Here is a 27,164-nt window from a genome sequence, read left to right on the forward strand (position 1 = left end):
TAGGAATCGATTACAACCTCGACAACTCTTAAAAGATCTCCTTTATGAATAGAAACGGTTTGTTCGTCTACAAAAATCAATCGTCAGATTATGCAGTACTCTTCATCATGCTGTGCAAAATGTACGGAGTATGACATCCTATTCACAAAGCATCTTCTTCCAATCGATGAAATGATAAATCCTCGGTGATTCAACCATACATTTTGCATATGCTTTCAGCACCAAATCATGGTTAAGCTTCGCTTAAATTGGTTAACTGAATCAGGAGTATGTTCCATTTGGCTGGGACTATGTTTTTTTTGAAACGAACAACAGGAGCTCTGCCTCTCAATTAAGGAAGGAATAAAGAAGGTTTATGATAGCCACGGCCCGAGGAGCTGTGCAAACAAACAGGGGTAAAAAAATCCTCCCAAACCATGTATACAACCAGAATGGCTGGCTTGCTAGCCCCCTTCCTGGAATGCCCCTTGGAACACCCTCATCATTTGCTTAATGTCTTCTTTAATTCTTGAAGCCACTTGCAATGGCGATTCTTCAGCGTTATTGAAAATTCTTTGGTTTCTTTCCTTCCAAAGATTCTAGTATGTGTAGATCACCAAACCATTGAAACGCCTTCTTTCATCCTTTACCATGTTCGCTTGATCGTATCAGCCATACTTATCAGCCATGATACAGTGTTTTTCTCTCACAGCAAAACAGCATCAGCCGGCTTATAAGCCACAGAAACGATCAAGCCAACAGGGTGCTTAGCGACCTTAGTAGCGGTCTCCTCCCACCAGGTACGGGGTCTCTAGTGAACTGAACATGGGACATGTACTTCAGTGCAATGATCAAAGCATATAAACAGTTCAGGTGTGTCGCTCGCTTATCAAAATTAAACTGGGCAGTCACATTTGTGGCCTACTGCTTGCACATACAAGACATAAATCCCGACTATAAACTTGATTATCCGATAAATGTTTTCTTTGAACAAAACGGGAGGAGCACTGCCATAAGAGAGGAACCATGCAAATTATATAATTTTTTGTTACATGGATAAATTGTCAGGTTCATTTCTTGACTCGCGACATGTCCCACAGCATGAAAGTGAATGTTAGCGCTCAGGCTGATTACCCTCACGTAGGTTAGGATCGTCAATTTTAAGTGGTGACAAATGCACCGTAGCCTTGCACGGGATACAAACACATAGAGCTCTTTCTCAGTCAGACCCTGCAATTAATCATAATATAACAACTCAGGTGAGTCTAGTCAACTGTAAAAAGAAAAAGAAAACTAGCAAGTAAATGAAGTGGGATACCCACTTGGAGCATGCAAACAAAGCTCCAACAAAATTCCTTTTCAAATTGGTAAAATGCAAAATCCACATGTTGACTCAATTGTGTCAAAGTATAAGTGAATTGCCTACTTTGCCCAATCAGCTTAAGCTTCAGGTTGAACTAGACGGCGTATTCAATGAACCGAGAAAACAGGTTGTTATTCCCCACCTACATGCAATGTGATCGGAAGGCATTCCAATGACACCTGATCCCAGCCCACACCATACCATAAAAAGAGTATCTAGTGGCTTCCAATTAGGGGGTTAGTTCACCAGAAGATGGCCACACCCCACATCTACCAATGTGAGGCATGTTTGTGGGTCTGAAGACAGTGAGCCACCGTCAGCATCTATGGCGACGAGCGACACCACCGATGCCACCACCAGGACAGGTGACACAAGCATTGCCGGGCATCTATACCAACACTAGGGCTGCCCCATGCCTGCATCAAGAAGGCGCGAGGACATCAGCGGCCTAGAGAGGCATGCACTCCTTAAGGTTAATGATGTTTAATTCAAATTAGGTGTTCATGCTTTGGACTAGACAAGATCCAAAGGGTTAATTGGGTTTAAGATCTAACAACCTCAAGCTTTTAGCCAGCTCAAGGGTGAAACCCCTCTCCACGCTACTAACTCATCCAACAACAAGTTCCATTTCTTTAGGTAGGCAGAGATCTATCACGGCATAACAGGAAAAGGTTGACTTAGGTGAGCTAATTATTAGCAATAGAAGGCAAATATACCTATAAAAGCACCGTTCACACATCAAATCAAGCTGTGAGATAAAACTTCTACTGTAAAAAAATACAAGATCATGATAAACTCACCCCTGCCACCGTGGAGGACAACCGACTATTGCCACACTAACCTCTTCGCTCTCTTCCTGAATCCCATCTACTGCTGTGGCCTCCCTTGAGCACGCCTCTCCGACCTCGCCACATCAATGCTATGTAATGTTTTCTGGTCAACGCTTTTGAGTTAGTTTTGGAGCTGAAATCATCATTATGCGATTGAAAGAATGCAAGTAAACTAGGTTCTGCAACATAAGCACGGAACATAAAAGGCTTACCAAATTCCATTGTTAAGTTCAACCATTTTTCTTGATGTTTGTTCCAACCAGGTTTAGTGACCATAAGTCTAGATTCCAGCCTTTTTCCTCTTGCCACACCAGTTACCAAACTAAAACATGATTGCAGATCCCTAAGCATCACTGTTGCCATGAAGCAATGAGGTCTGCTACTGGAACCGTTGCTGAATCCACCACAGTAATATTTAGGACCTCGACATAATTATGTTCATGAAAAAAGAAGGGGATATAATTCTGGTAACACATTGCTTCAGCAAATAATGCACCACAACTTGCTGTTCTTTTTTTCTGCTCAGCTTGCTTACCAATGCCCACAGACCACACCAAGAAGCCCTCATTCCTGAGGGTATACAGCTAATCATCCTTTGAAATCACGCTTAAACAATGCACCATATGTTTTGCTAGAAAAAGGAATGGAAGGGCTATTCCTTCATGTACCACAGTACAGAAACACATTCAAACATCATATTGCATTCCTGGAATAAGAAAATATATGAAATTAAATGTTTATATATAAAAATAGCAGTAATACGAGGACAAAACATTCAAGCACAACTATGTTTCTAAGAAAAAGTTGATGCAGAAACTTACCATGTTGGCAGAGTATGAGACTCCGCTAGGAAGTTCAGTATGATACAGGTCTTCGCTCATCTTTTGTTCCAGTAGAGAGGTTATGCAAGGTGTTCAAGCTTCTTTCAATTTGCCCCTCAATACATGCGAGTCTCCTCTCAAGTTTTAACACACTGGTATGCATGATATGAACATCAACTTCTGCAAGCTTTGCAAAAGCACGTAGCAACATGAAATAATCAGCATGTGCAACATAAACAAAGCAACCACTTAGCCACCTCCTTCTATAACGAAGATAACCATCTGATTGCCTTGGTTTCCTAGGTGGCATATAATGAAATCCATGATCATGCATCTCTGACTTAAGCATTTGCATTGCATCATGCCCTGAAGATGCAGAAAAGCAACTTGCTTCAACAAAAGCTCCATCTCGGTAGCGCTTCTTCACTCCATTTGTAATTGTTATTTCTTCAATACAATGAGATTGGGATTTTACATGATCTTTTGGATTTACATGATCTTTTGGATTCTCATCCTGCAATGCAACACCATAGGTATTTAAAATCACAGTTGGGAAACAAAATTTGTGCGAGACAACTAGAATGACATTATCGTAATTAAACCTAACTGACATCCTGCCCAGAACAAAATTTCAAGGTTAAAGATCTCAACTGAATTTGTGCTGACAAAAGTGCCACAAAATTTCTGAGAATAGTCGTCCCCACCCCCAGGCCCACATGTTCTTTTGTCTGTTTTTCAAACATGGAGATTAAATTTGCATTCTTTAGATCTTTCCAGGAAATTTTGTGATAGCTAGATTGCCATGATAGAACCTAGTTGATGTGCTACACTTTTTTATTAAGTCTTTAATACAACTTATAAATAGTTGCATAGAATTGTACCAGAAATGCTGAATATGATAAGGGAAAGCAATTAATCCATAATGGGACAACTTAAAAGTTACATATATAATATTTTACCCACCTCATGCAAAAGTAATATAGGTAACAACATTGTCAAGCAAAATGCAATACCTCTCTAGTTTTGTACATATCCCAAAAGATCTCTGTTGGATGCTTCTCTTCATCTGAACATGTAAACCCAGTAAAAATTACTTTCTTGCAGTATTTGAGATAAGAGTGGAGATCACTCGAGTAGTCTGCAAAATTAGAAAACTTCAAGTGAGTGCCCCACCATTAAGTACTCCCACTAGCCACAAACACGTCAGTAAAGACCCAAGAATATGTCCAGTCAAACCATTATAACTTTATCCAAATGTAGACTAGAATACAAAAAATGCCAGTAAATTAGTCATAATAATCTTTTCACTAAAGAAAACAATCCCATAATTCTCCATCAGTTTGCTCTGTTTGTGCTTGGAAGCAAAACTAGATGCTAACGGTATTACTGTTAGAATAGGCGCCTATGGGCTGGCCATGGGCCTGGCGCCCAATCCTATTGGATAGGCTGCCTCTAGGGATTATGGTAGATGATTATTGATTAGGCAAGGATCTCCGTTGATTGGGTGTTTCTATAAACCCTTCCTAATCCTTGCCTATATAATGTACTCCCTGTACCCATATCAATTTATCACAATTTCTCGAGACCTATTCGCTCTCATGGTATCAGCCGCCTAGGTTTAGGTCTTCCCTTCCATTGCACACCTCTGCGCGTCGGCCTCTGCCATGCAGCGCCATGTCTCCCCCCTCCCTCTCCTAGGTCTGGGGATGTTATCGCTGAAGAGATCGTGGCATGCCAGGCCAAGGAGAAGGCGAACGACACCGCCGCCGCCCAACTTCTCGACAAGGAGCACCAGGCTGCCCTGGTTCGCGCTACCTAGGCCGAAGAGGAGGCTGCAGCCACCGTTAAAGATCGCAACGCGGCTGCTGCCCACGCCAGCGAAGCCCTAGCGTGCGTAGCCAAGGAGCGCGCAGCCATCACCGCCGCTGCCGCCCCCGGTGCACCTGGAGGCGCCTCCTCCAGCACATCTTCCACGTCTCCTCCCGACCTCGCCTTAGCCATGCTCCTCCATGAGACCATAGCACTGCTGCAACTACACGCCTAGGCCGTCGTCGTCAACAACATCCGGAACCACGTCACCACCATCCTCAACGTCGACTCTAGAAACTTCAACCGTTGGCGCGGTCAGTTCCTGCTCATCCTCGGCAAGTTCTCTCTCTAGGACCACGTCCACAAGGAACCTCCGGCCCCGATCTCCCCTAACTGGGCTCGGATGGACTGCATCATCAAGTCCTAGATCGTCGCCACACTCACCGATGACCTTGCTGAGATCATCCCCGCCCAGGGCGCCACTACCCGACATGCCTGGCTTGCTGTCAAGTCCCAGTTCCTCGGCAACCGAGAGGCTTACTCCATCCACCTTGAGACACGGTTTCACAACTTCGTCTAGGGTGACCTCTCTATCACAGACTACTACCACCGGCTGAAGAAGATGGCTGATGACCTCACGGCTCTTGGCGAAGTGATCATCGACCGCACCCTCATCCTTAATGTGATTCATGGCCTCAACGAGCGCTTCAGCCATGTCGAGGCCCTCCTACGTCGTAGCTGGCCCTTCTCCACCTTCCTGGAGGCTCATGATGACCTCATCCTTGAGGAACTCACATTGGAGAACAAGAAGGAGTCCCCTGCCACTGCTCTTGCTGCCTCCACCACAGTAGCAGGCTCCTCCAGCGCTGCCTCACCCACGTCCAACATGGGCTCTAGGGCACTGGCGGCCCTAAGTCCTCCAACGGCAATCGCCGCAGTAGGCGCGGTGGCGGTGGAAAGGGCAGCCCTGGTGGCAACAATAGCACTAGAGGCCACCGCCCTCCCTCTGGTGCCTAGCAGTAGCAGCAGCAGCGGTCGGCACCTAGCAGTTTGCCACCGGTGGTCGCCCCTGGCCCAGTGTCTACAACCCATGGACGGGTTCCATTCAGATGTGGCCATGGGGTCCTCGTTCTCCGCTGGCACCCATCCCGATGCCTCCTCATCTGTAGGCACAACAGTAGGCCCTCCTCGCCCAGCAGCAGCAGGCACTCATCGCCCACCAGCAGCCTACTGCTGTCGCTACCTCTGATGGCTCAGGACAGTGGGTTGCCCCGCGGTACTATAATCCTATGGTCGGCCTCCCTTCTTGGGACCAGATGGCCCTTGCCTCTACCTTCAGCACAATGTTGCTGACCCCTCCTTCATCCAACGAGTGGTACTTTGACATAGGTGCTACTTCACATATGACATCTCAGTCTTCCTCCCTTTCACATGTTCTATTCCCGCGGTATCCTACTCCTTCATCTATTGTTGTCGGTAATGGTTCCATGCTTCCTGTTACTGCCACTGGCTCCATAGAGTTGTCCCCTACTTTATGTCTTAATAATGTTCTTGTGTCGCCACAACTTATTAAGAATCTCATCTCTGTACGCCAATTCACTATCGATAACAACTGTTCTGTTGAGTTTGACCCTGTTGGTTGTTCTGTGAAGGTTCTTCCATCTCAGATCGAGATCGTCAGGTGCAATAGCTCCAGGCCGCTATATCCACTACGCCTACCTCCAGCACTCTCCTTTGTCGCTCAGGCTCTCTCCCCACTGTGGCATCGACGTCTCGGTCACCCCAGATCATGAGGCATTATCGAAGCTTGCGTCTAGTGTTTCCTGTCACATTCAGGACTATTCAGATCTATGTCACGCTTGTCAGTTAGGGCATCATGTTCGTCTACCCTTTCATTTAGTCCACCTCTCGTGCGTCTAGCAAGTTTGATCATATTCATTGTGACTTGTGGACATCTCCAGTTGTCAGTGTTTCTGGTTACAAATACTATTTGGTCATACTTGATGATTGCACTCACTACTTGTGGACTTTTCCTTTGTGACTCAAATCTGACACTTATAGTATGCTTGCCCACTTCATCGCCCACGCCTCCACCCAATTTGGCACCCACGTCAAGGCTGTCCAGTGCAACAATGGGAAAGAGTTTGACAACTCTAGCACCTGTCACTTCTTCCTCACACAGGGCATCCATCTTCATATGTCCTGTCCCCTATACCTCGCCTCAAAATGGTAAAGCCGAATGCATTATTCACTCCATCAATAATGTCGTTCTGCTCACTTGCTTTTTCAAGCGTCTATGCCTCCCTCCTACTGGGTGGAGGCCCTCTCCACAGTGACCCTTCTACTTAACATACTGCCCACCAAGACTCTATAGTTCTCCACGCCCCACCTTGCCCTATACGGCACGCCACCAGCGTATGATCACCTACTGAGTCTTTGGCTGCAAGTATTATCCAAACCTGTCCTCCACCGCTCCTCATAAACTCGCTCCTAGGTCTGCCTTGTGCGTCTTCCTAGGATATTCTGCTCACCACAAAGGATACCGCTGCCTTGACCTCTCCACTAATAGAGTCATCATCTCTCTGTCACGTCATCTTCGATGAAATGGCCTTTCCCTTTGCTGAGCGTAATGGTCTTAGTATTTCAGGCGGACTTTGAGTTTCTTGATGCTATTGATGTTGTGCCCGCTCCTATTAGGACCATTGCATAAGTTTTTGTCTACAAGAACACCATCCAGCACCTCTGATGTCACCAGCGCCCCTGCCGGTCCACTTGAGACTATGCCTAGGGTGCCCTCGATGCCTCTGGTGGCTGCTACTGATCCCCCAACAGACACTGCTGATCCCCTGGTGCCCGCACTCTACATCCCCCCCTGCGCTACGGATGCTAGGGACCCCTCCCGCGCCACGCGCGGCTCAAGACGCACCCAGCATGACTGGAGGCGCTCCACCTTGCCAGCTATACATCCCGCTAATGCTTTGCGTGAGCTCACAGTCTCCAGCACCGACCACGGGCTGCACAACGCCGGTGTCACCTCCTCAGGCACCCCACGGGCCCCCACCCGGGTTCTCGCCTCTTCATCCAGACCATGCCTTCGCCTACCACTACACGCGTTGGCCTCGACCATAGCCTGCTCCAACTGCTCCTGTCACCGCCGCACCGGCTGCATCTGCACCAGCCATGTCGTCCCCACTGCCCAAAGGGGCTGTTGCTGTCCCTCCTATGACCAACCAGCATGCCATTGGCACACGTTCAAAGAGCGGTTTTTGGATGCCTGTTGCATACCACGCTACGTCTATGTCACCGCTACTGAAGACCTTCCATAGCGCTCTTGTCGACCCCATGTGGTGAGCTACAATGGAAGAGGAACATAGTGCCCTACTGAAGAATCACACTTGGGATCTCATGCCTCGCCCCCCTCGGGCCAATGTCTTCATCAGCAAGTGGATCTTCAAGCACAAGTTTCAGTCTGATGGCTCCCTCAAAAGGCATAAGGCGCGATGGGTTCTCCACAGCTTTACCCAGCAGCCTGGTGTGGACTTTGATGAGACATTCAGTCCTGTGGTGAAGCCTGCTACTGTTTGCACGGTGCTCTCCCTGGCTCTCTCTCGCCGCTGGCCCATCCATCAGCTTGATGTGAAAAACGCCTTTCTTCATGGCAACCTGACAGAGACAGTTTATTGTCAGCAGCGGTCTAGGGTTCGTAGATCTAGCTCATCCGGACTATGTTTGCCACCTGAAGAAGTCGCTATATGGCCTCAAGCAGGCCCCTCGTGCTTGGTACAATCGCATGGCCACACACTTGCTGTCCCTTGGGTTTGCTGAAGCCAAGTCAGACACCTCACTCTTCGTTTACCTAGCACGGATCAGACACAGCTTACCTGTTGCTCTATGTTGATGACATCGTCCTCACAGCCTCCTCAACCAGCCTTCTTCAGCGGATCATCTCAGCCCTTCAGTGGGAGTTTGCTATGAAGGACCTTGGTGAACTGCATTACTTCCTCGGTATGCATAGTTCAGCGCAGTGGTGATGGCCTTCTTCTGTCTCAGCGACAATATATGCTGGACATTCTTGATCGCGCAGGGATGGTAGAGTGTAAGTCAGTGTTCCACTCCAGTTGGCACCAATCCGAAGATTGCGGCATCAGATGGCACCCCTGTCTTTGACCCTTCAGACTTTCGCTAGCCTCGCTGGAGCCTTACAGTACCTAACATTCACCCGGCCGGATATTGCATATGCTGTGCAGCAAGTCTGTCTTCATATGCACTGACCCTCATGAGCCTCACCTTGCAGCTCTGAAGCGGATTCTGCGCTATGTTCAAGGCACTCTCCACCTTGGTCTCCTGCTATGACCGTCTACTTTGGCTGATCTTGTCATCTACACCGACGCTGATTGGGCTGGTTGTCTAGACACTTGCAAGTCCACCTCGGGCTATGCTGTGTTTCTTGGCGACAATCTTGTCTCTTGGTCCTCCAAGCACCAGAAACACGGTGTCAAGATCCAGTGCTGAAGCCGAGTATCGCGCGGTGGCCAATGGAGTTGCTGAGGCCACCTGGCTGCACCAGCTTCTTCTAGAGTTGCATGCCCCTCTCCGACGCGCCACACTGGTGTATTGCGACAACATCAGTGCCGTCTACATGACCTCTAATCCGATGCAGCATCAGTGAACCAAGCACATTGAGATTGACCTTCACTTCGTCCGGGAGCGAGTCGCCATTGGTGATCTTCGTGTTCTGCATGTTCCCACTTCTTTATAATATGCGGATATCTTCACCAAAGGGCTGCCTTCTTCAGTGTTTACGGAGTTCAGGTCCAGTCTAAACATGCAAAGTGGCTGACGATTCGACTACGGGGAGCGTGTTAGAATAGGCGCCTATGGGTTGGCCATGGGCCTGGCGCCCAAGCCTATTGGCTAGGGCTGCCTCTAGGGATTATGGTAAGGATCACCGTTGATTGGGTGTTTCTATAAACCCTTTCTGATCATTGCCTGTATAATGTACTCCTTGTACTCATATCAATCTATCACAATTTCCTGAGACCTATTCGCTCTCAATTACGTTAAGGCATGACCAGAAGACACATGAATATTTTGTTTAAGTTAATGAAAAACATGTGTTGCAGAATTAGCTTTAATAGACATGAAATGTGCAAACAACCATTTGTACTTAATTTAGTACAGCAAGTCGAATATAAACTACCTACAGTCAGGATAAGCATGCCACAAGCTAACAGGTGTACTACAAGATAAACATAATGTGGATACAAGGCAATGGCCATTAGAATTTACTATGTGCCACATTAATTTATCATAGGCAGCTGCGATAGCACACAATAATTCTCTCGTGACAAACTCATCACTGTTACTGGCCTCATGCTTTCTGAGAGTTGGTGAATTTGCATCATGATAAGATCCAGTTGTGTTTCTTCCTTCCTTGCAAATCTTCTGCAAAGAAAGGTTACTTTAGGTCATATGCATTTATCAAAGAGCTTAGATGAGTTAGGAGAGAGGTAATCTATGTGGCAAACACACCTCCCATATCCCTTGACCATTGATGTTATACATAACTCGTAGAGACACAATTAGGATAGCCATCACACAAACTCGTGTATGGATTCTAGAAGGATTACTGGACAACCATAGTTCTGCAGGCATTGCCCACTCATAAATTCGGCATGCATGGGGGAGGATTCTATCTATAGGCAGCGACAAGTCCTTCAAGCAACGTTGAGAAATTGCATAGAAGTTAACTGGAGGAAGACCCAAGCCTACTCTTTGTGCTATGGATCCAGCTGCAGCTTCCAGTTGCCATGCTCCAATAACTCGCACTGGCCTGAACAGCTGCCTTGCATCAAAAGGGCAGTCTTGCAAAGAGCTCCCAAGGAACGTGTCAACTTCAGTAAATGCAGCCAAATAAGGGACATTGCCCTCCCTTGCCCACCTGTAAATGTCGCTTGGCATGATGGCTTCACGAGCAATATGACAGGGCAAGAAACAAATAGCCAATGTTGAGTAAAGCGGCAGCAGCATCCTCAATGAGTGCAAAAAGGCAAACTCCACCTTGCACCTGTCCTTTTGTTGTGGCAAGATATCATCGTCCCATTCATACTTCACCTCGTCAGGTTTCTTGATATCTGCAAACAAGAGATAGGTTCATGTCGAGTTTGTACAGTTCTTCTGATGGCAGTACCTAACAAGGGCGAGCATAAACACTCACCTCCACCACCACAACGTTTCTCCCTCCCCGTGGCCTCATGGTCTGCGAGCACCTGGCGCACCCACGTTTCATCAGACACCTTGGATGCATTGATCCCACCATACCCAGACAGGGCCAGCAACAGCACACACAAGTGCAGCTAGCCCAGTGCTGCTCCACCAGCGCCTCCAGCTGCCGCTGCAGGATGACCTGGAGGCCCTGCACGTAGCACAAGTGGGCCCGCGTCGTCAAATCCTTGGGTACCACACACACGCTGCCCCCGGGCGCAAAGTCCCTTGGCTCACTTGGCTCCGCAAAGTCGTTGAACGCAGCGGCTGCCTGAGGGGTCCTTGGGTAAGATGCGGGGGTGCGGGTGCGAAGCTTGGGGGTGCGCTGAGTGGCGATGTGGTAGACGTAGATGTTGCCAGTGGTGGGGAAGTCATGGGGGTCAGCAGCAGTTGCCTGCATAGTGTGCCTGGCAAAGCACCTACGGCATGTGAAGAAGCCGTCATCTGCATCGTCGGTGCTGTAGTTGTCCCCGTTGAGGCATTCCTGGCACACCAGATGGATGCTTCCACCACCGCCACCGTAGGGGTTTGGGGAGGCACAGCTAGGGTCGTAATCCATATTGTCACCTAAAAATGGTGCATAAATTTATAGTTATTTTACCTGAAAAGGGTGCAGGTTTTACAGTTACAGACAAACACAATCCATTTGCCAATAACAGACCTGAGAGAAAACAAGGAAACCAACACTTTTGACATAAAACTGATATTTGGTAAATCAAGGTTAGCTATCTTCCTTTTCAAGCTGGCCCTACATATACAGCACCACACGCATTCACTCCCATCCAACAACCCTAACCCGAGAGCAAAAGCCGACTAACGATGAATTTCCATTTTGTTCGGAATATGAATTTATTATTCTGAAATAGGTGATTTGATCAGAAACAGTAGTATGATAAAAACATTCAGTAACAGTAAGTATTCATCTGTAATACAGAATAAGCAACCAATGAGATGAATTGGATTCAACAAGTACCGACTGATACAAGAAAAGTGTACATTTCTTTAAAGCCATAAAATGGACAGTGATTCTAGAAGAAGGCAACACCACAGAAGTGCCAGGGTTTAATACACACTTGAAGGCAAGGAAGACTAAAGCCCCAAAGGATCATGAACCCAAGGCAGATTTAGGTCTTCCCTTTCAGCACATAGCTAGGTGTAGAACAATAGACAAGCAATACAACTACATACACTATAAGAGAATTAGCAGGCAACACCTGTGCTTAGCATGGCAGTCTAATCTGGCAGTGGAGCAAATTAAACAGGAAATGTGCCAGCCAGGGAACAACCTGGAGGCAGTTATTAAAACCCAACTTGTAAAATTATGTATCTTTGCTGAAATTCCACACTATGCCTTACTTATGTGTTGAAATAATTTTAATAAAGATAGTATTACAGATACGAGTTTCCAATCCAGGTTAACAATCTTCAATCTCTCAATATTACTACTTCATTCACTTAATATTTATCAGTTGTGATGAAGTGACAAATAAGTTCATCATACAAAAAGTAAGATCAGAAAAACAGTTTGTGTGAATAATTGTGCTATGATATAGACCTAATTGAATGCCTGGAATAAAGGAACTTACGGTGTAAATTACAGCACCAGCTTTCCAGGTGGAGTAGAGTGAAATCAAACAGCTTGCTTGAGCCTGATATGTGATTGATCAATATCAAATATCAATAGCAGCACACAGGTATTCTGCTACATCTGTACACATCTAAGATTAAGCAACACAGTCATTCACGTGAATCACTGGTTCAGAACATCAAGAATAAATAAAATAAATATTAAGTTAAAAGGCAAGAGCGGAAATATCAATATTCATAATGGCTGCCCATTTTATACAACTGTTTTGAGTTATGTGAGATGAAGGTTGGAGTTCCAAGCATGGGAGGTGCACTAACTGCCTTCTCAACATTGTAAACACAATATAGATGTTACTTTTAAACTTTATGGATGTAAATGTATCACATGATTTAAAGTAGTAACATGTGATGAGCAATACTTCTTTTACAAAATATAATTTCAACAAGAGGGAAGCATATCAATTGGCAACCATAAACAATGAACAACAGAGCATTCTTATGAAATGTCGAAATGTTTCCAACTGATTCAGTTCCTATTTTTAATTGAATTGCAGGACTGCAGATATCGTATTAACTATATAACAATATATTGCAAAGTCTATATGTGAGTTCTCTGTATGGGGTGCACTATTGAATCTAAGTGAGTGGCATTAGTTAAATCAATGTGCCTATATGCCTAGGGATAGTACATAGGTTTGCTACAATGAGAAAGTAAATATTAGCTCTAATGAACATGTAATTGGTTTGAATCGCTTTGCAGTGTTTTTTTCAGTGTTGTTAATTGCTCCTAACTTTCAGTATGACATATTAAAAAGGATCAAGTTTACTTCAACACAGGACTCGCTAGCTATCAAAATTGCCATGCAAGTTTAAAGTTAACTTGTAATACATCATAACTCCTTGGCTGGATCATGCACTGTCTTAGTACAGGTCTATGTTGGGAGCAGTTATTTGATGAGACCAAATGTCAAACTTTATGGAGCTACAGGCAGAGAACAGACAAGAACTTTTAGACGTATGTTTTAATATGAATCATCAAGAAAATAAATACTCTCCGATTAAGCACTATTCTAAAACTGCTAAATATTGCCCATGATAATCTCATTGTTAAAACATTTACATATATGGAGCCCTACCAAGACATACTTGAGTTACAAAAATATAGGGAGCCCTACCAAGACTTCTACTATGAATTTGTATTATATAGTGTGAATCATCTGAGGAAGAGATCGAATGAAATAGCGAGTTGATATAAGTGCTACAGGAAGACTGGCTGACAGCCCAAATTGCGATCTACATATTACTAGCGGTGTAATTAAAATTATGCGAATGGTTACCGTGTTTAGAAAAGTTTACTTTAAAAACAGGAGATGGAAAGATGTAATTGTAGTGTATCAGTATTCTCCCTATTTTTTAATCTTAGATTAGATTCAACTTAAAATATAGGTTCATGTCTATAATACCTTCTTATTGTGAGAATACAATTAGAGTAGTGCCAATGTTATCAAATCACCTAGTCGAGCCTACTGGTAAGGGGACCGAACAGACGACTAATCGACTAATGGCGATGTTTTGTCGATCAGCCCCATAGTCAAACCTAGTCAGTAGTCAGCAGTTTAGGACCTGTTTGATATAGGGCGCAGGGGTGGCCGAGCCCGTCAGCCAGGCCTTGGCCAGCCATGGTCTAGTCCAGAGCACACACAAGGGTGTGTTTGATTTCCTGCAGCTAGGGAGACAGGCCCAGGAGAGGTTGTGTTTGTTTTCTTCCAGCCAGCCTGGCCCAACACCAACTACCTCCAACTACCAGATGGAGATTTTGTTTGATTCCGGCCCAGCTAGCCATAGGCTAAATACCAGAACCAGTAGTGTATAGAGAAAACAACAACAAATTTGAGAATGCAAATGTGATCAGACAAGAGGATACAGCAACAGCAATGTGATTTTGATCAGATTGGCCTCAGGACTAATTATTGTTGTAATGCATTAATTAATCATACCTGCCTCGAGATAATTAAAAACCAATGTGACAGAGAGATCAACAGCACAAATGTGAGTTCAGTACATACAACAGCAGTCCAAAAGCATAACCAGCTAAGACATGGGTTCATGAGACACAAAACAAAAGCATGAAGTCAGGTAATGAAACCTAGGTTGTTGTCATCATTAGCCTACACATTGCAATTACACGAGGGACACTTGTTTATCTTCATCCAAAGAGCAAATAGCAGGACAGAAAGAGCCAATATAAGCATATTCTTCCAACAGACACTCTTACCAATAGCTATAGGAATTCCTTCACAGCAGTCATCTGGGAGCAGCTGGGAGGGGAGGAGAGTTGCTGCTCCCAGAGATGCTTTGAAATCTCTAAGTGCCTCCTCATAATTTTTGTACTTCAAATACCTTGGATTCTTGAATCCAAGAACCTGTTCACTGCATTCATAACAGATTCTATAGATTCCAGGTTGCTTCCCATGGAAAACCACATAGCAAGGTGCCATTTTCTGTGAAATCAGAATTGTAATTAGCCTCAGTCCTTTGTGAATCATGAAACAAGGCATGAGTGCGACATTGAAGATCTAGGGATTGATGAAATAAATAACCCATGATCCTAAATGCCACACCGATGGCTTGGTTCATCTTGTTGAAATGAAACAATTGACATCATAGGCTAAAAAAAGTGGCCTCACGGTGTTGCAAGAGAATGGATGGTTCATATGGATTTGATGACAGTCATGAAAACCAGCAAGAACATGTCATGAGAAAACAATAACAACATGAAACAGTTGTGCAGCCACCTCATTGTATTTTTGACATTGTGCATCATAAGCCAGATCAGAAACCCACTTTAGGCACCAACTCATGGAAATACAGGTATCAAATCCAAGAAATGATAGAAATATATGAAAGGATGAAGTGAAGATTCAAACAAGGCCATCCCCAAAATCATGAAAGCCATGAAATCCTTGGGCACATCCATTCACGATGGGTTCAATGACACCCATGAAAAGCACAATGTAATACAGTCCTCCCAATGCAACAGGAACATAAAGTGACAAATATAGTAGCAGTAGTAGTAACCAACAGAGGTTACTAATTAATACATCAAGTTTGTCTCCAAATAAAGGTTCAGCCCACAACAAGTAGGCACTTAAGTGAACTACCTAGTTACACTTGCTCAGATATAGCTAGCCACCCTCCAACTATGCAAACCCAAAAGGACAGGTGCTGGTCAGCCAACTACCATGCACAGGAGCTACACCAAAATGGAACCCAAAAGAGAAGAGAGTGGGTGAGGGAGGTGGAGGAACTATACATCTCAACAGTCAACCCCCTCCTTGCCTTGCTGTCCTAGATGGACAGAACTACATATAGTAGTTCTTGGCAAGGTAGTTCCTCAGCCAAATGTCCCTATGGTTGATTAACATGTTCACAAAGCCCCTGCCAAGGGCCTTGTTTTCCAGCAGGTAGGTGTAGGAAACAATGAGAGCTTCAGTGGTGAAGCCAGGCATCTCCATCACTACAAGATAGAGGTCAGGATCCACATGTGTAGACCTAGTCTCTCTAAGTGCAGAGGCTACATTGTTGATAGCATCAGTCATGTTAGTCATCATCAACATCTATTCCTCACTAAAATTACCCCTCTTTCTCTTTACTCCTACAGTGGAAGTGAGCAGCTCTGTTGCCTTCCTACCCTCACCCATCTCAAGGCTACATTTGACATCAGCAGCAGTGGTGAAGCCCTAGCCCTCAATCTTAGCAGCAACACTGTCAACATTGTTCACCCCAAGTGGCTCACTAGAACCTAGGGCAAACCTACCAATGGCCATGGAAGAACCAAATATGGTCTTCATCTCAGTGTAGAACCTAATTAGGGTGTTCAGAACTTCAGCATCCTTAGGATGGTCCTACAGTCATGTGTGCTTAATTAAATAAACAGAGAAGAAGAGAATAAGTGGCCAAAAGAGGAAGAGAGAAGAGAGAAAGCCAATTGACTCTTTTTCTACCTTTGCAGTGGCCTATGTAGTGCTCAGGTTCAAGCATTATGGCATTGACATCATGATCAAACAGTGCACCACTAAGGTCCTTCAACTTCACAACCCTAGCCCACTTCTGCCTCCACTTCCTCAAGTGGTTGTACATTTGAGTAGGGCTCACAGCCTCACCATAAAAAACTATCTAGGCCATCCTCCTAAGGACAAACCTAGAGGTGTTGTTATTCCACCTCATGGGGGCCTAGCACCACCAGCACCCCCTAGGCAGGCACTAACCGTAGGTGCATCAGCCCCCACATCCACCACCTCAAGTGCTACAACAGCTACTGCTAGCACAACAGTCGTTGCCCCAGCACCAGCCCCGATAGCCATGCCAGCAGCTACCATAAACCCAGCCATCCTAATAAGGTCACCATACATCATATGAAGATAAGCATCAACAACAAATAGTATAGGAAGATGAACAAGACATAGAAGATGAACAACATATATAAGATTGGTCTCAGTCATGTCCATGAAAACATAATCATCATAAAACAATTCCACATTGGTCTCTGTCATGTCCAACAGTTATTACAGATGATGAATACACCACATGAGTTCTATATCTAGTGTCTACAAACTAAAATTCTACAAGAATGCAAAGCATGAATCAAACCCTAGCAATACCCCTACCAGCCCACATGGCATTGCAAATGCCATCCCTCCTATTAGACATGCCAGTGGAGTCCTAGGACAACATGTCTCCCATAGGCTAGGTTTCATCACCCTCAGGCTGGTTGCCTAGGAAGCCATCTGTCGACAGAATATGCTCGGTAGTCCACCGAGGGGTATCCCGTGATGGTAGATTTGTCGGTGGAGGTGAGCGAGATTAGGAACCGGATGGTGACACAAGGCGCAGAGACAGCAATTTAGACAGGTTCGGGTCGTCTGATCGACGTAATACCCTATGTCCTATGTCTTTGGTGTATTGTATTGATCTGGACAACCAAGTAGCTTGATGTAGCCTATCCGCTAGGGGACCCCTGTCTCTCCTTATATAGTCTAGAGAGACAGGGTTACAAGTAAAGTATCATATTTGGTACTATACAATGTCTTGCGGTGCACGCCGAGCTGCGCTGTGCACGCCTTGATCTTGTGGGTCGAGCCACCTCCGATGGTGCGGCCCATGTCTTGGGGCTATACCCCCACAGCTAGTCTCCGAGCCTGATAGTAGGTGACGTAGTCACGTGATGCCAGGGTCATAAAGTAGAAGACCAGCCGAGCAGGTAGCTAGTCCCTGAGCGTAGCCTCGAGATGAGAACAAGCACATTCACTGCAAGGTGAAGTGTGCCCACTTAGTCCTCAAGCCTGCTGGAAGATGAAGAATGAATCTTGTAGTAGGGTCAAAGAAGTCTGAAAGCTTGCCGACGTCGTCCGATATGTGCGTATCAAGACCCTAGACGTGCTACCCAAGATCAGCACCCTGATCTGAACAGCATGGAGCAGCTTGATAGCACACCAATGAGATATAGCAAGATCCGAGCAGCAAGGGAGTCCTCGGCATCACTGGCGATGACCGAGCACCGAGGAGCGAGGAGTCCCCGGCGTCGCTGGCGATGACCAAGCACCGACGAGCGAGGAGTCCCCGATGTCGCTGGCGATGACCGAGCACCGAGGAGCGAGGAGTCCCCAACGTCGCTGGCGATGACCGAGCACCGAGGAGCGAGGAGTCTCCGGCGTCACTGGCGATGACCGAGCACTAAGGAGCGAGGAGTCCCCTGGCGTCGCTGGCGATGACCGAGCACCGAGGAGTGAGGAGTCCTTGGTGTCGCTGGTGATGACCGAGGAGCGAGGAGTCCCTAGCGTCGCTGGCGATGACCGAGCACCGAGGAGCGTGGAGTCCCCAGCGTCACTGGTGATGACCGAGCACCGAGGAGCGTGGAGTCCCCGGTGTCGCTGGCGATGTCCAAGCACCGATGAGCGTGGAGTCCCCGGTGTTGCTGGCGATGACCGAGCACCGAGGAGCGAGGAGTCCCCGACGTTGCTGGCGATGTCCGAGCACCGAGGAGCGAGGAGTCCCCGGCGTCGCTGGCGATGACCGAGCACCGAGGGGTCCCCGACGTAGGCGGCGATGTCTGAGCACCGAGGAGTCCCTGGCATAGATGGCGAGGTTCGAGCACCGACGTAGCTAACGATGTCTGTGCGGTAAAGTGTGCCCACTTAGTCCTCGAGCATGAAGTATCCGTGCGCCGAGGAGTAACCGGCGTAGCTGGCAATCAGTTCGATCAACTGGTCAGTGACGAAGTCCATGAACCAAGTGGTCTGACCAGTTGATCGATGGAGAAGTCCAAGCACTAGGTGGATGATGATCCTACAATACAAACATGTAGAACGGGTAGTGCATGATGTAAAAATAAATGAACTCTGGAGAAAAATCAGCAATGGTGATGAAACGGCGTATGCAGTTCGGCGATCAGTTGGCGTGAAAATATATTTATGTTTAATATAAACCGCTCGAACAGTTAGTGTGTAGCTGAGTCTCTAGCCCTAGCTAGCCCATAGTCCATAACATCGAGCGCGGAGCCCGTGCACGTGTAGGAGGAACAAGCATGACCAAGGAGCCGTTGCCGACCACCCATAATGCATAGCGTGGAGCCCATAGCACGTGTAGGGAGGAGCCAGAGACAGGGCCGTCTCTGGAGGCGTCCGAGCATCAACAGGACTATTCAGGGGTTTGGAAAATCATTTGGAGAGCAAACATGGAGAAAACAGTTTGTAGAAACATTATGACGATATACGGAGATTGGAGAATATTTAGAAGAATATTAAAACGTGACTTAGCTTTAGACGAAGCGTCTGGTCAACGATGTATGGCGTTATCTGGTCGCCGTTGATGGCGAGCACCTAGGGAGCGGTGAGTTGTTGGTGAAGACGACCTCGGAGGTGGTTCCGAGATCGGATCTACTATCGCGGGGGCTGGTGTAGCCAGTGATGAATCATCGTCATCGACCGGCATGGATCTCCACGAGATTGATGACGAGAACGCGTTGTTGATTTGAGTTCCATCTGGCTCGCCATGGATCAAGCGCACACCCCTACTTGGCACGCCAACTGTCGACAGAATATGCTCGGCAGTCCACCAAGGGGTATCCCACGATGGTAGATTTGTCGATGGAGGTGAGCGAGATCAGGAACCGGATGGTGACACAAGGCGCAGAGACAGCGATTTAGACAGGTTCGGGCCATCTGATCGACATAATACCCTACATCCTGTGTCTTTGGTGTATTGTATTGATCTGGATGACCAAGTAGCTTGATGTAGCCTATCCGCTAGGGGACCCCTGCCTCTCCTTATATAGTCTGGAGAGACAGGGTTACAAGTAAAGTATCCTATTTGGTACTATACAATGTCTTGCAGTGCACGCCGAACAGCGCCGTGCATGCCTTGATCTTGTGGGTCGAGCCACCTCCGATGGTGCGGCCCATGTCTTGGGGCCATACCCCCACACCCTCCTCTTCTGGCACTACTTCATTCATGCCAAACCCAATGATCCAATTATGGAGAATACAACAGGCTAGTACAAGCTTCACTTGAGTCCTGTATGTGTGGAAAGGTTTGTTGTCTAGGATACAAAATCTGTTCTTGAGTGCACCAAAAGCTCTCTCCACTACCATCCTAAGGGATGAATGCCTTAGGTTGAACAATTCCCTGGCATTGGTAGGATAATTGCGGCTCTCAAATTTAGACAAAGTGGTACCTCACCCCCTATAAGGAGGGAGGAAACCAGTCTGGCAACCATAGCCAGCATCTACTAGGTTAAACTTCCCTACAAGTGGACCAAAGATATTGTCGGTGCGAAAAGTGACCAATAAGTAAATATTTGTAGTTTTGTCGTGCATTGTGATCGGATGTGGCCTAGCACCACCACCACACCAACACCGCCGATCACTCAACATGAACGTAGTGGGGGAAGACAGAACTGGAGGAGGGAGAACAAGGCAACAAGGGAGGAGGGCAGCATATAAAGGCAGTAGATTTCAACGAGGAGCACAGGAGGAAGTTTCATGGTTTCCACGCGAGCCCACATGAGCCACCACTGCCACCTTGAAATCGCCCACGCGAGGATAAAGGGAGCCTAGCTCCAAAGGAACGAACCCTAGGAGCGTCCCCCAGATGCAGGAGAGAGAGTGTGTTTTGCACTCGTGAAGCCAGGCCATCAGCTGGGCCAAGCAAATCAAACAGGCCAGGTTGCAGCTGAGGAGCGTCGGCCACCCCCTTGGCCCTATATAAAATAGGTCGTTAGTCGTCCTGCCATCATGCCCTAGTACTAGGACTCAGGATATATGCCCCACTGTGAGGAGAACATGGCAATAAGATGAAGACTACAAGAGCGAGGGGTTACACACTGCCGGAGGGGACTCGTATGAGACCTAGGGCTAGTGGATGCAGACGGGAGATGGGAAGGGAGCCACCAAGATGAAAGTCCTTGAGTATCGCGGTGCTTGAGCAACGGCGCTGAGGCCAAGCATAGGCATGGAAGGGACTCAGGGGTGGGGGTGGTAGGGGTGGGGGCCGTGCTAGGGAAACAGATGGCGGAGGGTGGATGTGCGACGATGCGAGCTCGAGTATGGCGTGGCTCCTGCCATCTTCGTCTATCACCAAATTCAGCAAGTCGGCGCAAAACGTCTAAATGAACTCTTCAACCTAATAATCTATACCTAATACTAAAGAGGCAAATTTCTTGCCACAATTTTTTTCGTCCATCTCCTAATCTCCTCTAGATTCATGCTTAGATCATCCATGTCGGGTATCGTTAGTAGGGATACCCAAAGCAAAGAGGTTAGCACCCACACTGACTCCACCGGATGGCTCGAGACGTATTAAAAGGTCTCGAGCGACCCCAAGGCCGTGGGCTCCATCTCGCCCAAGGTTGTGGGTTCCGTCTCGCCCAACCCCTTGGGTGTGGGTTCCATCTCGCCCGACCCCTCGAGTGCGGGCTCCATCTCGCCCAAGGTCACGGGTTCCATCTCACCCGGCCCCTCGGGTGCGGGTTATGTATATATGTCCATGCAGCCCGTGGCACGATGGCCCAACATGGAGCCCACATTTTTGGCCCAACACGAACACGGCCTGGCCTGGTGGCACGCAGGCCTAGGCTGGCCTAGGCCGGAGTAGCAGGCCATGCCTGGGCCTTACCCTAGGCATGACGTGCCAGCCCGACACGGACCGGCCTATAATGGCTGGCCCGGTAGCGGCCGACCTCCCTTAGTCCCCCATGGCTTGCTAAAGGCCCATCGCCCCTAACCCTAACTCCCCCTGCCCACAAACGCAACCCTTCCCTGTAACCGCGCTGCACTCATAGAGTCGTTGCTCCCCCTTTCCCACGCACGTCGCAAGCAATAGCCTCACTCCTCTCACCTTCGCCTCGCTCCCTCTCTTCCACACGGTCGCGCCGCATCACCTCTCTCCCTCGCTCCCTCTCCGTGACTTGCTAGCGGGATGTGCAGCCGCGGGCTCCTCTCCTCCATGAGGACACGCCTCGGGAGCGAGCGTAGCATGCTCGAGTTCCGTCCCGCCACTGTCTCGAGCTTGGCCCACCGAATCCCCTACGCCTGCCTGCTCTATTCGTCATATCTGGCATCGAGGGCCTTGAGGGAGAGCGCTCCGGTGGCTGACACCACCTCCCGCCTCCTCGTGCCTCAGGCCATTGTGAAACTACCTCCATCCAGCCCTGTTCCTCCTCCCCATCTCTCGACCATGCTGATGTCGAGCATGGTAGTAGCGCTAGCGTCGAGCACGGGGCACGACAATGGTCGCCTCCTCCATGACCCCCCGCACGTCTGGCCACCTCCTCCGCATCCCCATGTAGTGGCTTCAAGAGGAGCGGTCTCGATCTGGCCTTCTACGCCCTCGATCTGGTCGGACCGCCACGGATCCTCCAGCTACTTCTCCGGACTCGCCTGCTCCGCCAGCTACTTCACCGGATCCAGCATCAAGTGACCTAGGGCGAGCTTGCCGATGGCCGCCGCCACCTCCACTCCTCGCCTCCCCCTCCTCTTTGTCAGATTTGGTGGGCCTCAATGTGGCCCGACCTGCTAAAAAGAATGGGCTCATCGGGCCGGGCCAGCATGAAACTTGGCCCGATAGGCCATGCCTAGGCTATTGGCCAGGCACGATGGGCTAGTGCAGCATGACCCGGTGGTCCGACGGGCCCTTCCGTGCCATGCCCTATCGGGCCATGCCTAGCACGGGCCCGCGCCAGGCCGAGCCAGGTCGGCCCGTTGGCCATCCATGGGGTTACGTCTCGCCCGACCCCTCGGGTGCGGGCTCCGTCTCACCCGACCCCGAGGACGTGGGCTCCATCTCACCCAACCCCATGGCCGCTGGCTCTGTCTCGTCCGACCCCAAGGCCATGGGCTCCGACTTGCCCGAACCCTTGGGTCCGTGCTCTGTCACGCCCAACCCCAAGGACACGGGTTCCGTCTCATCCGACGGGGACCCATACCACCGCCAACCACTACAGGTCTAAGCGTATGGGCCTGGGTCAAAACTCTGACACCAGGAAAGAGGCTTGTACGCCTCGATGTGACACGTGGCCATGACGGGCCATACCTGGCGATTCACATCAAGAACAGTGTCGGGCGTGCCGGTACTGTTCTGCCTAACCCTCGTACGGACGCTGACAGGCGCGTCTGTTCACCACGACGTCCGCCAAGATGGAGTGGAACGCCATGACTAGAAGATGACGCCTACGCATGGCGCCAGTGACGAACATGGCCGCGATGTGGAGCCGTGCCTATTGACATCTACAGGGATCTGAGGGACCCGCATGAAAGAGAAGAAGGACCCGGTGACCCTGGAAGCCTTCTCTCTCTTCTCTCTCTTGTTCTTCTTCTTTTTCTCCACTGTAACCCGTGCTTTTTCTTCGCTTATAAAAGAGAAAGCAGGGCGCCCCATGGGAGGGGGGCTGGACCATGAGATAAAAACACAAGAGCACGACACAAGCACATGGTTGAGCGAAAAATCGAGCTCTCAGCACCCGTTCACTTCTTCCACCAGAGACTTGGGATCATTTCCCTCTCTCGCCTGTTTGTAACCCCTGCTGCAAACCAAGTGCCGGTAACACGAGCAGCAGCGAACTGGATGTAGGGACGTTCCGCCCGAACCAGTATAAACCCTTGTATCATCCGAGCACACCATCCAAGCCAGACGCGCAAATACAATTTTACTCGTCGGTGGTCCGAAAACACCGACAGTCCAATTGTGATTTTCGTGTCCAGGTCGTTTTGTCTAACTTATGCCTGACTCCAGTTTCCGTTCAGGTCTTGGTTTCTTTGTACAGGTCGTTTCCACCTGATCCTTGTTATGCTCGCTTCAATTTTTGTATCGATTCCGATTTTATTCTGGTTGCCTAGTTCATATCAGTTTCTCTCATGCTTTTTTATTGTGCACGTTCTTTGCTCCTATGACTTTTTTGCTCCCGTGATTTTTTCTCATATAAACAAAAGAAATAGTAAATATAATATTTTTGAATTATTTTTGTGATTATATAGTACAACGCAGATACTCACAACGCACGCACATTTACCCCTATGAACACACGCACAAAAACCCTACCCACTTGAACCATTGACTTTCCAATGAAATAAAATATTTATGTAGTTTTGATTATAAAATATTTTTTATTAAAACTTAGATCAGCCTATAGTCCAACTAACTAAAATCGTATAATTCAAATTGAAATCTTGACCAGTTTGTTGTCTATTCCAATGTAAATAAATATATATCTGCAATCCCCTATAAGGGCTGACACATGAAACAACGAGAAAGATCTTCCGTCATAATCATCAGTGGATAGATAAATTCTTATATAATCATCAGTGGATAGATAAATTCTTATATGTCAGCAACTAACTCATCGCCAACATTAATTAGATACTAGAACTACATGTATTTTTGGATCCTCAAAGAAAGTCATGTAACTTGATATTTAACTGTAGCAACACATGAATAGTATAAAAACTAAATTTGTGATATATTTACATCTAAATATTTATGTGCTTTTCAATGGGAGAAAAAAAATCACCAATGTTGTATTTTAATTCGCTAGAAAACTTAATAGGATATTATCATATTATTGACAACATTAATTTATGCTGTGGATGTCATGATCATTATAAAATAAACTATAGATTTTAAATTTTACATATATGGTAGAACATAAATATATATATATATATATATATATAGTATATATGTATATTCTCATTGTCGTTTCTCAAAAAAAACATTGGTTCCCTTCCCTAAAATAAAAGTAGTAATAACAGAAATGCTCCTGTAGGGTGTTCAACCGTCCAGACCACGCCTTCCCAGGAGATCGGCCCAACAAGCCACGCTTCTCTATTAAGAAACAACCACTGAACACCGGTTCCTCAATCCCCTTCGCTCGCCCGTTGTGGCATTCTTCACTGCTGCACCATGCCATTGACCACTGTGGTAGATTCCACCGTGTCGCCCGCTGCTCGCCTTCTCCAGTGCGGGGGCCGCCCGCCGCGACATTATCTAGTGCAAGGGTGCTTCGCCGCAGGCATGGCACCAGCCCGTCGCGACCTTCTCTAGCAGCGGGGGGCACCTCGCCGCAGGAGGCTACACTCACCTGACCGCTGCCATTGCCTCCAGCGTGGGGGCCGCTCGTCAGGGGGCGCCACCACTCGCCATTGATGCCCGTGCTACCATGGATTCCGACATGGTACACGACGATCGCTACGCGCCAGGGCACATACTTGGCACCATCCTTCCTCTCTCCACCACACTGAGCCGACCGTCTGCCACATCCTCGCTCTCCACTACACTCAAAGCGTCGCTTACTGGTTACTGCAATTCCCTATAAGGTAGGCTGTGGCCGCTGCGATGTTGTGTTTCAAGTGTTTCAGATGTATGTGTTCAAGTGTTTATTTGGATGTTGCGTATGTTGCAATGACTATATACGCATGTTGTAATCGTATGTTTCATGTTGCAAGTCTATGTTTAAGGTGTTCAAACGTATATTTCAAGTGCTTCATCTGGATGTTGCAGAAGTATATCTGAATGTTGCATAACATGAATGTTGCAAGCGTATGTTTCAAGTGTTTCAAACGTATGTTGCAAATGTTTCATGTGGTTGTTGCAAAAATAGATCGGGATGTTGCATATGTTTTCACAATGGATTTCAAGTGTTTTAAGGTATTTTAGACGTATGTTATAGGTGTTTTGCAGCCTGTTCGTTTGGCTGGGCTTGTTCGTTGCTGGTTCGTGAAGAAGTACTGCTGGTTGGTTTGGTGTGAGAGAAAAATACAGTTCTGGCTGGAAATTTACGATCGTTTATGACAAGCACAAGCCAACCGAACAGGCTGTTAGCTGTTTTTCAGACGTATGTTGCAAGTGTTCTTCGAGATGTTGTATATGTTGCAATGAGACCGACGACGCTGCAGACGCCTGTCGCTGCTGTTGGGGCGCCGCCGTGGGTCACCGTGTGGGGCCCTAGGACCGGCAGACACCTCCGTAGGCGGGGTAGGTGACTGGGACCCACGCGGGTTCCCCATGTGCGGGCGCGACAATCATCGGGCGAAACAGAGTGAGCGATGGTGTAACAACCCAAAAATCCACACATCAAAAATCACAACTATAAAATTTTTGTTGTAACCCCCATGCAATGTTAAGTGACATCTGTAGGAGCCAACCCTAGGTGTTGCATTAGAAGTAACCCAACTAGACAAATTCTTGAGCATGGCATGTCATTTGTTATCATGTTTATTTAAATACTGACAAATGAAATAGCATACATTGTTAACTCAAATGGTGATTTGGATTTTCATTTGTTATTAATGCCTAACAACTCCTTTAAAGAAATAAACCATAAAGTAGTTATTACTCAAACCAAAGAATAAATGTATAAAGAGAAAACTATTTCCATTTTTGTATAACAAAACTACACTTATTTTTGTTATACAAAATAGATAAATAAATTCCTAATATATATAAAAGAATGTTGTGGGCCTCATATCTAAAACTCCAATGAATAAGGTACACCAACTTTGAATTCAAATTTCAAACCAAATTAGAATTCAAACAAAGGAGAAGAAAAATAAAACAGAAAAAGGAAAAAGAAGGGAAGAAGGCCCGCAGCTGGCTCGGCCTGCTAGCGCCAGCGCAGCCAGCTAGCCTAGCTTGCGCGTGCAGCAGCAGGTCGGCCCAACTCGCGTGGCCAGCCTAGCAAGTAGCCCGACGCATCGCTCACGCCCGCGCGCCTCCCTGCTTCGCTTGCTGTCACTGCCACCGGACTCCACACGTCAGCCGCACACCGCCACAGTGTTGTCTTCCTCCCCACGCCGGCACCGCCTCCGACCGTGACTCGACCAAAATGACAGGCGCGGGCCCAGGGTCACGTGAATCACCTGGCCCTATCCCCTTAGCACTGCGCCCATGCAACCTCCGTGCCAACCACCACCCGCCCGCGATGCCGTTCAATGCCAACGGCGCATCACCAGTCGTCCACCC

At 47.5% G+C, this 27,164-nt stretch overlaps 1 pseudogene; it reads right to left on the reverse strand.

Annotated features, from left to right (window-relative positions):
• Positions 1 to 3,027: 3,027 nt before the first annotated feature.
• LOC136460187 (TATA box-binding protein-associated factor RNA polymerase I subunit B-like) lies at positions 3,028 to 17,206 on the reverse strand (annotated as a pseudogene).
• Positions 17,207 to 27,164: the final 9,958 nt, after the last annotated feature.

Source organism: Miscanthus floridulus, chromosome 6 (assembly GCF_019320115.1).
Source record: "Miscanthus floridulus cultivar M001 chromosome 6, ASM1932011v1, whole genome shotgun sequence".
Classification (NCBI taxonomy): Eukaryota; Viridiplantae; Streptophyta; class Magnoliopsida; order Poales; family Poaceae; genus Miscanthus; species Miscanthus floridulus.